This window comes from Spermophilus citellus (genome assembly GCF_964194105.1).
Source record: "Spermophilus citellus genome assembly, chromosome: 5".
NCBI classification, from domain to species: Eukaryota; Metazoa; Chordata; class Mammalia; order Rodentia; family Sciuridae; genus Spermophilus; species Spermophilus citellus.
This window is the reverse complement of record NC_138186.1, coordinates 40,218,788-40,229,648: the sequence shown is the minus strand read 5'-3', so window position 1 is coordinate 40,229,648 and position 10,861 is coordinate 40,218,788. Positions and strand designations below refer to the sequence as shown.

At 34.0% G+C, this 10,861-nt stretch overlaps 1 pseudogene across 1 annotated transcript; it reads left to right on the top strand.

Moving 5' to 3' along the window:
- The first annotated feature begins 795 nt into the window (after nt 1–795).
- Nucleotides 796–1,731, top strand: LOC308649333 (olfactory receptor 2G3-like; annotated as a pseudogene). The gene has a single exon. The product of its transcript is annotated as an olfactory receptor 2G3-like (transcript).
- Nucleotides 1,732–10,861: the final 9,130 nt, after the last annotated feature.

Here is a 10,861-nt window from a genome sequence, read left to right as displayed (position 1 = left end):
ATTACTGTCAGCATTTGTCTGTTACTTCACTCCTACTTTTAACAGACTTAAGTAGCCACTTGTTATGGTTTGGATATGAAGAGTCTCCCAAAAGCTGTTAATGCAAGAACGTTCAGAGGTGAAAGGATTAGATTATGATAGCTATAGCTTCATAAATAGATTAATCTATTTGAAGAATTAATCATTAGAAAGGTCAACTGTACTGGGTGGTGACTGTAGGCCAGTGGGGTGTGGCTGGAGGTAGATCACTGGGAATGTGCCCTTGAGGATTATATGCTGTCCCTCTGGCTCCTCTCTGTCTCTCTACATCCCAGTCACCATGAGGTGAGCAATTTCCTCCACCATGCTCTGCTTCCATGATGCTCCACCTCACCTCCATCCCAGAACTATGGAGTCAACTGACCATGGACTGACCCTCTGAAACTGTGAGCTCCAGATCAACTTTGCCTAAGTTGTTATTGTCAGGTTTGAGTGGTATGTTAGTCAGATTTTTGTCACTCTGGCCAAATGGAAGCTTTTCTTAAGTAGATTATCTTTAATAATAAATTTGACTTGTAAGGGAAAGAGACAGTTTCATGAAGAAAAGGAGGTATCAAATATTTACTGGGACAAAAAATGACAGAAAAAGGCCTTTGCGTTTATTAATGTCTTTTTAATAATTATCTTTTCTTCTTTGTATAATTTCACTGGTTAAAAACCTTATCTAAGAGTTTATCTCAAATATTGTAGGTAAATACTAATAATAATACTTCCCTAGATTGAATTTCTATTTTTCTCTTTTGCCTTTGAAGACTGATGGAAGAAAACAATGAAACCTCTGAGGGAGGTTTTATTTTGCTTGGATTCTCAGACCAGCCGCAGTTGGAAATCATCCTTTTCGTGGTAGTTTTGATATCCTATCTTCTGACCCTTGTGGGCAACACAACCATCATCCTGGTCTCCTGCCTGGATTCCAAACTCCACACACCTATATACTTCTTCCTCACTAATCTCTCCTTTCTTGACTTTGCCCTCACTAGCAGCATCGTGCCCCAGCTGTTGTGGAACCTGAGGGGACCAGCCAAGACCATCACATCCACCGGCTGTGTCCTACAACTCTATGTGTCCCTTTCCTTAGGTTCCACTGAGTGCGTTCTCCTTACTATCATGGCATTTGACCGCTATGTGGCTGTCTGCAGACCTCTCAACTACACGACTGTCATGCACCCATCATTCTGCAAGACCCTGGCAGGAATAGCTTGGCTGAGTGGAGTGGGAAACACTCTGATCTAAAGCACCATCACCCTGCGGCTTCCTCGATGTGGGCACTGTCATCTCCACCACTTCTTGTGTGAAGTGCCTGCCATGATCAAGTTGGCATGTGTTGACATCCATGCAAACCAAGTCCAGCTTTTTGTGGCTACATTAGTTCTCCTCCTCCTTCCCATGACATTGATATCTGTCTCCTATGGATTCATTGCACATTCTGTGATAAAAATTAAGTCATCCCAAGCTTGGCGCAAGGCTCTAGGGACCTGTGGCTCTCATCTACTAGTGGTGTCCCTTTATTTTGGGACCAGCTCAGTCATATACATCCAACCACATAGATCCTTTGGCCACAGCCAGGGCATGTTCCTCACACTCTTTTATACTGTTGTGACTCCCACCCTCAACCCCCTCATATACACCTTGAGGAACAAGGATGTGAAAGGAGCCCTGAGGAGACTGCTGAGGAGAGAGCAACATTTCTAATGGACGTTTTGTACTAGAGACTTATTGAAGAGACATAATAATAAATAACCATTCCCTAATGTGCAGTGCATGTGTGGCTGCATTTACATACAGTGTGGCCCATACTGTGTAAAAAAAAACATTTAGATTCAATTTCTGTAGCACATGAAAACTCACATATGTGTCACAAATATTTTCGCAAATTCTCTCATTAAATATATTTAAAAGGTTGAAGTATATAGAAAGAGTGGAAGACTTTCCCACACATAAATACATATTTGCTTGCAAACATGATTAGGGAATTAAAATAATATTTAATGTTTGCAAAGTTGAAAAGTATATATTAGTATGAATAAATTATTGTAGTATTTCCTTTTAAGAAGAATTCTCTTATAACATTGTTGCAAACATTTTGTACCTATTGTCTCAGTTCTTTCAAGAAAAAAAAATAACAAAACCAAACTTCAAAAAGTGGGAATTTGTTGGCATAAAGGACCAGATCGATGAATCTCCTTAAACTGCTATTGAGAATGAATTATTATTTAACAAGTAATAATTAAAATAATTGTTATAAGTAATTACTAAATAATTTAATGAAATACGAAACATTAATGTAATATAGTTTTGATTCAGGCTCTTCTTGGCAAAAGCTTGCATTCAATTCCATTTAACAGTCACTTGCTTTCTCCAGTGTCTTTGTGGTTGTTGAACATGTGGACTGTGGAGCCACACTGCCTTGGTTCAAAGCTTTGTTTTACATACTTGCCATTCATGATTCTCTCTGCCCTTTACCTATTTTTCTCAGTTCAATCAGTTCTTACATATTCAGTATGGATTAAATAAATTAACTGATGCAAAATGTCAGAAAGTCATTCATGGCACTGGTAAATGCTGAGTGAATCTTAACAATTTGTAAAAATACTCTTCTAAAACATAATTGTGTTCAGCTATCTCCATAGTCTTCACACACAATTTCTATCATTCTCAACATGTGCTTCATTGGTTGGTGTTTGTTGTTTTGTATTTTATATTGCATGGTATTTAATTTGTTATTTACTGGAAACACTAAAGCCAATCAAAATCTTCCTTACACTTCTTTGTATCAGCACCAATTTGCACTTCAGTAGCAATTTTGACTTTGGAATATGTGCTCTAAAAATATTGTTGAAATTTTGAGTCACAGTGCTTGGGTTCAAAGCCCAGTCCTATGAAGCTAATTAACTAGGATAGTGTTTAAGTACATACCTATACTATACCAATTCACAGTTTCCTCCACTGTACAAGAGTGGTAACAATAGTTCCAAATTTGCTTGGCTACTGTGATAAGTAAATCTTATCTTCTAGATAAGAGTTTAGCTCAGAGCTACCTATTATATATTAAGAAAAACTACCCACCTATTTTTAGCTACATCTATATCACTTACACTATTCCAAATTTCATAGCTCAATTGACATTACCCATGTAATGATCTCCCTTATAACTTCAATCACTTTCTAGGATATTTCAACAGCTTTTAACTGTGTCCAACCATGCTCTATTTTTTGGTAGCTCCTCTAACTCAGCATAAAATTGGAATACAGATCCTGCATTCTATTTAGATTTCTCTTACCCTTGCAGACAAGGAAACTCTTCTCCAAGCTATCTCTAGTCTTAACCCATTTCATCCATCACATTCACATTGGCACTGCCCAAGATAGGATCCTCTATCTTGACCCTAACAAAGACTGAAAATATATAGCTCTGGGCAGGAATGGATTTTGGTGCATCTTTGGTTTGGAGGGAAAACTATAATTTAATGATTGTGAATGCCCTCAGATGTGCAATATATTTTCTGCCTTACAGCCTTTCATACCTGGTCCATGGACTCCTTGTGGGTCTACTTCTAGCTTCCAAGGCACTTAAAATGTTGGTACCTGTGACTGGTATTTTTAAATTTTCAAACTATTCTCTTGATGACTTGTGTTTTCAATGAACACTTTGATTATTCTAGAAAAATTAAACTCTATTTATGACTATGATATTCTAATTATAAATGCCTCTTAAATCATTACAGAATGAATTCTAAAGTAGCACAATATCTCAGGTTTTCCACCATATTGATTGAATTTGTCTTTTATCTCCTCATTATGCTCTCATTTATCCTATTATTGGAGCAGCAATTTCTGAACATTTTATTTTTATTAACCTTAGCACTTTATACCATGACAACTTCTCAAAGCCAAAATTAAATTTCACCTATTCCACAAAGATGTCCTCATTCAATAATAACTTCTTTCTCCTCTGACTTGCCATGCCATGTATTATTAATTTATAAATGTATGAGAAAAGAGAATCATTCTATTTAAACTCAAATTTAAATACTTTGTTATAGTTAGGGGGAAAGAATATAATCAGAAATCATAGGGGATATGCTTGGAAGAGTGAAATGAACCAAATTTCTTAGGGATTTGTATGTTATGTGAATGAGGCTGGACATTACTACAAGTTCTAGAAGAATATCTTGTTTTGTATAAGGTCTTGGGCACCAGAGTCATACCAACCTAGTTCTAACTCCTGAAGTGAGTTCCCTAATTTCCAACTCTATAGAGTTGGAGTAACAGTGCCAATTTCATGATATTAATGTGAGGAGTGGGGACAACATACATAACAGGCTTGACAAGTGTATGGCATGTAGCAAAGCTCAACACTCATTTGTCTGTTACTGGTGATTTTCCTCAAGGAGCACTATTAAATCAGAAGAAACATTATTCTTTTATGTCTACTGCCCATACCAGGGGCATGGCTCTTTCCATGCTCCTGGAGAGCAGCTTTAGAATGACACTGATTTTTCTGGTCATTTTTAGATGGTAAGAGAGGTGACTTTTCTAGTAAAGTATTCTCATACCAATAATTGAAATAGTTGTCACCTGTTTTCAGGCCACAAATATAAGATAGAAAGTAAATAGAAACAAGTTTATAACTGAGAAAATTGATAAGGCCAATAGTACAATTTTGAAAGAATTTAGTAAAATTGGTAAATGGCAGGTAAGATGGTTCAAGAAAAAAATAAAAGAAGGAAAGCCCAAGGAATCATTATCAGTAGTAAAAGTAATATAGCCACTATTATTATAAATTCTAAATAGAATAAAAATAATAAGTGAGCATTGTGAACCACTGCATACTTCAGAACAGGAACATATTTCCAGACACTTTGGGACTCATTTGGAGCAGGAAGGGATTTTAGCCTGGCAGGCATTGAGTGTGGGGTTTTTGACAGAAACCCAGGAGGGTATACAAACCAGAGAGAGAAGGAGGGAGAAAGGGAGAGAGAGAGAAAGTGAGAGAGAGAGAGAATCTGAATGAATTAAAGAAAGACATTAGAGGAAAGGAAAGGAGTGTAAACCAGCATGGGGACAGATGTGCATACAGTAGGAAGACTTTCCAAGGAAGAAGTATGGTATTTCAGGAAACAGCAGGGTATTTCCTAGGAATAGGAATTCAGCCCAAGGGAGATTACAAAACTTTTCAGTAATTTCAGCATAGTTAAATTAATCAAACTACTCACTTGTGGTTTGAGATTACAAGAACTTATTGATTAATTAATAAATCATTACTGTGATGATGCAATGAACATATAGCTTTTTTTCTTTCATCATTGGATGTACAATCATCTGGCAACGATGTCTGTGGATGGTGTGATAGTGGTCACCTGTCTTCTTTTCCACATGAGTGATTAATTATTGCAGTAACATCTAATAAAAATTACTGTTTCTATTGATCTGAAATGCCAAATTTGTCTAAAAGGACCTACCTTTGTCTACTGCCCATATCTACCATGTTTCATTCTATTCATAGTTTACAAAAATTTTTAATTATTTTTGTGAACCTTGAATTTTATCAAATACTTGATTTTGGATTTAATGATATGATTATTTAAGTGTTTCCCTTGATTCCCTTATTTTGGTGAAATATACTTACTAATTTTTTAGGTTCTGGAATAACTTCAATTTGGGCAATGAGTATAATTGATCTTACAATTGCTTTCACAAAATTTCCCTTGCTTTTTCCCAAATTTATACTTCCCTAGGACAAGTATTTGAATATTTCTTTTTATTTTTCAAACATCTGATATAAAGATTTTCTAGAAATCAATTTGAAAAAACCTGGATACTTGAACAGGTATGATACATAAGATCTCCCAATAATCTATAAACAAAATAATGTGGTCAAATTTACTAGTTATCAGGGGAGTACAAATTTTAAATTGTGATGAGATATCCACTACATGCTAGCAGATGGCTAAAATTAAACGAACATAGAACATTGAGTGTGGGTATAGATGCGGAGCAGTTGGGATTCTCACACCGCTTGTGTTTTGTAGGTGTTTATACAAGTTTTCTGAGTAAATGGTATTTACTAAAGCTGAATATATGTGTACTTATTTTATGACTAAACATTCTTCAAAAGCAATACTTACATTTTTATTTTCTGAAAGATATATGCAAATTATTCATAGCAGCATTGCTCATAAAAGTTAACCCTAGATACACTTAATGCCTATCAATACTATTATAGATAAATATGGTATGGAATATTCACACAAAGAAATACAATGTTGCTATAAAATTTGTGATTTACTGTATAAGCACCTTAATGATTAAATCTCACAAAGACAATGTTGAATGAATGAAGGCAGAGACAAAAAAAGTAATGTATTGTGTTTGTATACAGTTCTAAAATTACAATAATGGTTACATGAGGACAAGTAAAAGTATTATATAAAAATGAATTGAGGTCTGTTCTAGAGTGTTCCTGTGTTTTATTTCTCAATCAAGATGTGTTCACAGTATAAAAATTGAGCAACTTGCATCTTTATGAAGTGTTTACTTTTCTGTATGAATAAGTTATATTTTAAGAATCAATTGGCTTTTTTTTAAATAAGAAAAAAATTTACTTTACATATTACATGAAAATATTTTATATTATATGAGATAGCATATTAAATGTCATGATATATAAGCTGAGTTACTTTAGGAAATTCTACTTGCCTTCCCTGAGCTTCAATTTCTTTATCTCTAAAACACCAATAACAACTCTAGAGTTATCGAGGATTGAATCGTATGGTATGCATGTTCCAAATCCAGCATCTGCTGTCACGATTCCTATTTGATAAATGATTGGTTGTGTTATTATTATTTAGTCTAATTCATTGATTTTTACATATAAAGAGACTGAATGTCAGAGACAGCAAGTAAATTGACCAGGGAATTGTAGTTACCCAGTGCCACATCTGAGATTGAAACGCTGGTTTCCCAATGCCCTCATCAATATTCTTTTTTTTTATATTATTTTATTGTTGGTTGTTCAAAACATTACATAGTTCTTAATATACCATATTTCACAGATTGATTCAAGTGGGTTATGAACTCCCATTTTTACCCCGTATACAGATTGCTGTGTCACATCAGTTACATTTCCATTGATTTATAAATTGCCTTTCTAGTGACCGATGTATTCTGCTGTCTATCCCATTCTCCACTATCCCCTTTTAACAAAAATCCAGATTCTATTGAAGATTATGAATATTTTTCAGTCCTGGGACTTGATGCACAGAAAATTGATCAAGTGAACGAACAGTTGTTGTTTCCTTCAGATTCTGTATGTGCTTGAAGTTTGTCTGTTTCTGCTACTCTTTTAGAACTGAGTGCAGGTCTTAGCTAAATATTGTTGGCCATCCATCATTACATTACTGCAATTGTTTTCTCAGACCCGATCCACTCTGTCATTAATATCATCTGCCTAGAACCTGAATGTGCATGAGTTTTTCCTTGGACTCTAAAATATTTAAAGAAGGATTGATAGCCCTAGACGAAATGAAGCTCACCTCCTCTATTGAGCCTTGAAGAAAATCATGAAGTACCGGATGAGTATGAGTAAGTTTACAGCCCAAAGTTCAGCATCTGAGCACACTCATGGACAGGTTGTGTTGCCTGCTTTTTTTTCTCCTTTCTCAAGATGAGTCATAATTCACTGTTTTTTTTTTCCCCATTTTTTGGTTGTTGCTGGAACCTGGATATTAAAATATTATGTTGTAGCACTCTGGGTGCTGATCCTTCCCTAACCCCCTATGACTTGCTATTGTTTTTTGTTTGATTCTTTAATAACTTTCCTAGACTAATTCAGTAAACTCTATCTACCTGGTTGTGTAAAATCTCTGATGTTCCTGATAAGTTCTGCTTTTCTTTTTACCTTGAAATCTTATCTTACTTGGGGTCAGTTCGGTTTAGTATTCAGCCAGTGATTGGTCAGAGGTTGTGTTTAAGTGTCCTGAACAAGAAAAGCGTTCACCTCTTGTTGAATACGTGGGAGGCTTGGAGACTGCCTTCACTGTTTGGAGAGTTCATGAGTTTGCTAGGTAGTCAGCCAGGGTCTAGTAATTCACAAGTTCTCATTCTGGTTACTTCTTAGAGAGGATAGCTCTTTTGCAGAGACTTTGGAAAACTAGGTAGAATTTTGGTTTCAGTGGGATGTTCTTTGAGATTTTCCTCTTTAGGTTTCACACTAGTCTGTATTTATAAGGATTCTATGCATAGCTGTTAATGTCCAGTAATCTTAGCTGTTTTGACAATAGACTGGGACACTTATTTATTTTATTCAGCCATTTAAAAAATTTTGTTCTAATTCATATACATTGACAGTAGAATGCATTTTGACACATCATACATAAATGGAGTATAACTTCTTGTTCTTCTGTTTGTACATGATGTAGAGTTATATAGGTCATGTAATCATATATGCACATAAGGTAATAGTGTCCAATTCATTCTACTGTCATTCCTACCCCCATGCCTCCTGGACTGGGACATTTGAAAATATTCTGTAGAATTGATATTTCCTATGCTACTGGGACCCTAAATTAATCTTTACAAAACTTCTCCAATTATTTTTGGTATCAAGAAAAATATCACTTTATCAGTTATTATAACTAAGTCAATTTCATAATCAAAAGCCCTTAACTTCATGAAAATTAATCATCTTCCTTTACCTAACTAAAACCTATTCTGGGATGGTGGTCTTTAGAGTGTGCAGGACCTATTGCCACATTTTCTGTATTTACCAGCTTCCAACTTCTATGTTATTTCCCACTGTTTCTAGGTTCCTCTGGTTCCTTTGTGGTTGAAACTGGGAGAAAGAAAATGTGAAGGGTGAGAATGGTCATATTTAAGTAGCAGAGTGACATGCTTTTGCATCTTTTCCTCTGCTCATATCAGACATTTAAAGCAACTCTTTTTCCTTTGGGCACATTCATGAGCCCATTCCAGATACTCTAAGACTGAGGACCATTTTGGTAGCATCTCTAAAGCATGTTTGAAATAAGTTTCCCTTGAGCTTGGGAAGAAGTGAAAATACTACTATCATCACTTCTTTTCATATTGGCTTACAGTTCCTAGCCAGCACAAAAATAAGAAAGATAAATAAAGTTTCAGAAATTGGAAAAGATAAAATGAAATTCTTTATTCACATATTATGTAATATATAATAGAAATTTTAAAAATCTATAAAAATATAAAATTTATAAATAAATTTCATAAGATCACCAAATATAAGGTCAATACACAAAAATCAATGCTCTCTTTAAATATTGGCTGCAAAATTAGACAAATTTAAACATTATAACATCAAATACATATAAGTAAATCTAATAAAAGGCATAAACAATTACACTAAAATATATATAATTTCTGAGAGAATTTTTAAAAATGCAAATAAACATAGAAAAGAATCTTGTTTATGGATGAGGAGATAAAATATTTTAAAGAAGACAAATCTCCACTCTTTAGATCATAGATTCAATTTGGAATGCCAGTCAAAATTTTTATAGATATTTTTTGGAAATTACAAAATTAATTTTAAAACTCGGAAGCATATTTAGAAGACTTACAAAAGCCTAGAAAATCTGGAAAAAACAGAGATAGAAAACTTATACTACTAGATATTTAAAAAATCCTGCTGTATAGCTACAGTAAATGATAGAACTCACTATTGTAAATATGAACACAGAACAAATTAGAGACTCACATTATAGGGTCACCTAATTCATGACAGATCATTGGAGGAAAAGATATTTCTATATTGATGTTAATAAAATTTGGTATCACTGGGTAAAACGAACAGTGACATCTACCTCACACGAGATACAGTTGTTATTTTCTTTATTAATTTTTTTTAGTTGTAGATGGACATAGTACCTTTATTTTATTTTTTTATGTTGTACCAGGTATCAAACCCATCGCCTCACACATGCTAGAAAAGCGCTCTACCAGTGAGCTACAACACAGTCCTCACAGTTGTTATTTTCTAATGGATTATAGATCAAAATATGTATGGCAAAATAATAAAACTTCTAGACTATAAAGTTGTATTACTTTAAGAATATCTTGTTCTATTTTGTTTTTCAGAAATTTCTATTTTTAATAATGCTTTAGTTTTAGTATGATATAATTACATGTGTATTGATCCTAGTTGTACTGATGAATTTTGTTGTGCTTTTCAAAGCTGATGATCTGTGTCCTTTGTTTTTTAATCTGAAAAAAACTCTTAGAAATTATTTCTCTAAATTTCATCTGTAACATAGTTCCTCAAAGCATGGGCAAATAGAGCAATAGATCTTTTTGGAGATTTTGATTGAATAACTTTTTGATTCTTCTTGTTAATCTTGTAATTGCTAACCTTTTTCAGATTTTTTTTAAAGACATACATTTCTTTCTTTCTTTTTAAAGAGAGAGAGAGATAATATTTTAATATTTCTTTTTTTAGTTTTTGGTGGACACAACATCCTTATTTTATTTTTATGTGGTGCTGAGGATTGAACCCAGGGCCCCGCACATGTCAGGCGAGCGTGCTACCGCTTGAGCCACATCCCCAGCCCAAGACATACATTTCTTTTATCTCATTCTGTGTGAAATCTTTGACATTTAAATTCACTAAGTTTGTCTTTTTTTTTTTTTTTTGCTGTTTGACACATATTTTAGTTCCAAATTTCAATCACTAAAATTATATTTGTATATATTTTCATTTATGTCTCTTTTTTCTAACATGGTATTCTATTAATTCTTTTCAGATTTCTTCTTCGATTCATTTTCTGAGCTTGATCAAATTATTCTTTCATTT